The sequence below is a fragment of the Spermophilus citellus genome, assembly GCF_964194105.1.
Source record: "Spermophilus citellus genome assembly, chromosome: 11".
In the NCBI taxonomy this organism is placed as follows: domain Eukaryota; kingdom Metazoa; phylum Chordata; class Mammalia; order Rodentia; family Sciuridae; genus Spermophilus; species Spermophilus citellus.
In genome coordinates this window covers 120266124-120269662 of record NC_138192.1, presented here as the reverse complement: position 1 = coordinate 120269662, position 3539 = coordinate 120266124, and positions in this window count along the sequence as shown.

The following is a 3539-nucleotide window of genomic DNA, read 5'->3' as shown; positions in this document are numbered from 1 at the left end:
TTTTCTTGCCTCTCATTAGGACCCAAATTATAACTAATAACATGATAGAATGTCCTTCCTCAAAATACTTAAAGAGCATTTACTGTGTCCTTATAGTCTAAGGCAAATTATCATGGAATTCTGGGAAATCACATATTGAATACCAGTTCAGGAACTCTGGAGCATTTTAACATATTTGCTTATTTGCTCTTTCTCAATGTTAATTCCATCAATTGCTCTAGAATTCTGATTTCTATGCTCACCTGCAATGGGACTTGGTCTCTGTTTAATTACTCCTGTCTAGTCATTGCATCGCTTCCTTGCCCTGGCCTCATTCACTCTCAGCTCAGATGCTCTACTGGTGGCTTACAGCTCTCAAGCCATGTTGTTTGTGGATACTGCAGATCTACTTACAGAGCCAGGTTTCTCTGAGGTTTATTTTAACTTCATGGAGAAGTTGGGGCAGCTTTTCCCAGACCTCCAGTTTAGCATACGGATCCTGGTGCTGATAACATACATTGGAGAAAAGATAGCCTCTTCAACAAATGATGCTTGGAAAACTGGAAATCCATATGCAACAAAAGGAAATTAAACCCCTACCTCTCATCATGCACAAAACTCAACTCAAAGTGGATCAAGGACCTAGGAATTAGACCAGAGACACTGTTATAGCTGTTTACTGGAGACGAGTCCTTGCTTCCTCAAATGCTGAAGTATAACAACAGAGAAGCACGAGGAGGCAAGTGTAGAGTGGAAAGTGGAGGCTTTATTAAAGGACAGCAGAAAAGACTTCTCTCCCGGGAGGAAGAAGGGGACCCGAAAGGTGGAATCCAGGGAAAGGGTAGGTCTTCCCTTTTTATATCTAAGGTCTTCTTCTAGTCCTCCCACACTCCTGTCCTTTGTTTCCCTCTATTCTGCAGTGATAGAATGCAGGTGGGAAGGCCAAAAGTTGGGAGATAGGTGGACTGATGAGGTAGATTTGATTAGTACTTCTCTGTTTGCTGGGAGCTACTTCATTAACAGTTCTTTAGGATGGGTTCCTGGCCTTGGGGACATTAACATTTCAATTTCCCCAGGTGTTGTTCTGGTTTCCTGAACTCCATTCTCATTTGGCCTCAATTTTCTTTATCCTACACATATTAGACCCGATTTACCTAACTACACTAAATACCTACCTTTAAATCTGGCTTCAACACTGCTACTAATAGAAGAAACAGTAGGCCCAAATCTCCATCATGTAGGATTAGGCCCCAACTTTCTTAATAAGACTCCCATAGCATGAGAATTAAATCAAGAATCAATAAATGGGATGGATTCAACTAAAAGCTTCTCAGCAAAAGAAACAATCAGTGAGTCTACAGCTTGGGAGCAAATTTTTACCACTTGCACATCAAATAGAACACTAATCTCTAAGGTGTATAAAGAAGTCAAAAAGCTAAACACCAAAAAAAAAAAAAAATAATAAAAGAAAGAAAGAAAGAAAGAAAGAAAACAAATAGCCCAATCAATAAATGGGCCAAAGAACTGAACAGAAAAACACCTCTCAGAAGATGATATACAATCAATCAACAAATATATGAAAACAATGTTCATCATCTCTAGCAATTAGAGAAATTCATCTCACTCCAGTCAGAATGGCAGCTATTAAGAACATAAACAACAATCAATAAATGTTGGCGAGGATGTAGGGAAAAAGGTACACTCATACTCTGCTGATGGGACTGCAAATGGTGCAGCCAATATGGAAAGCACTATGGAGATTCTTTGGAAAACTGGGAACAAAACCACCAGTTGACCCAGTTATCCCTCTCCTTGCTATATCCGAAGGACTTAAAATAAGCATACTATAGGGACACAGCCCCATCAATATTTATAACAGCACAATTCACAGTAGCTAAACTGTGGAACCAACCTAGATGCCCTTCAGTAGGTGAATGAATAAAGAAAATATGGCATATATACACAATGGAATATTACTCAGCAATAAAAGAGAATAAAATCATGGAATTTGCAGGTAAATGGATGGAGTTGTAGAATATAAGTGAAGTTAGCCAATCCCCAAAAAACAAATGAGAAATGTCTTCACTGATATAAGGAGGCTGATTCATAATGGGATTGGGAAGAGGAACATGAGAGGATTAGATGAATTCTAGATAGGGCAAAGGGGTAGGTGGGGAAGGGAGGGGGCATGGGGGTAAAAGATGGTAGAATGAGATGGATATCATTTCCCTAAGTACATGTATGAAGACATGAATGTTGTGAATATATTTTGTATATAAACCAGAGATATGAAAAATTGTGCTCTATATGTGTAATATGAATTGTAATGCATTCTGCTGTCATATATAACAAATTAGAATAAAAAAAAATCCTGGTGCTGGCCCATCACAGCCTGTGGACTGCACTTGATCTGTTACCCACAGATTCTGGAGCAGGACACCAGCAGACCTCTGTCATCACTCTCCTTACTCTCAAGGGCTGTTGTTCCTTTTGTTTGTTTGTTTCCTGTCCAGGAAGATGCCTACTCTTGCTTTGGTTAATTTTTATTTTACAATCGTACCATTTGTGTTTGTAGTGAGGGGGTGCCCCCAAAAGAGTGCAATGGCAATGCCATTGTGCCCAGAAGCCCAGAGACTTCTTTCTTCCATGGGATCAACTCTTGGGTGGTAATTCTCGTCTGATCTGTTGGATGTGAGAGACTAGCACAGTCTCCTCCTTCTCTGTGTTTTAAAAGTTCACTATGTTCCTGATAAAAATAATCTGTAATTAATTTATTCAGTTCAGTGAATGTTTAACAGCAGGACTAAAACACTTTCAAATCACACTCGACACTAGCCAGCTCAAGGACCGGAGAGATGCCAAAATATTTTTCATTTGTGTTTTGGTATTCCATATTTGCTAAATATGAGCCATTATGTGATATATTTACATATATATGATGAGCATGAATCAAAACATTTTCCTTCCGATTTTCTTAATTGGTTATGGAAGGAAAAATGTCTTTAATCTTGTTTGTAAATGATGTTTAATTTCCTGAGTGTTAATTGGTGGCAATACGAAAGACTTTGGGTTGGTAAAAACACATACAGGAAGATCTTATTTACGGGTTTAATATCCTTAGTTAATGATTCTAGCACCTGCAGCTATTCTCCCATATGACTTTAACCAAGTGGTAACACTAGTAAGGTGAGCTGATACATCTTGTAAATGACAGACTTGCAAGTTTAAGGCAGAAAATTGTGGGGGAATGAATTAATCAAATCAATCTTTAGCAAAATATTTTTATGGGTACTAATAAGACATTTTTCATAAATATGTCCTGTCAGGCTAATCTAGACTATTATAAAGAACAGGCAAAAGCAATGTTAGATCAATGCAAAGTGATAACTACGTGAGAATTACTGGAATAAAATCACTGGGGTTGGAACAACCTTTTGTAATAATAGGTTTAGAATTAAACAGTTCAATTGGCATTTATTGACACAAATATTCTTCACCTGTCTCATACAAGCCCTCATTTCCAGAAGGTTAAAAAGCCTTTTCAAATTCTATTTACACTT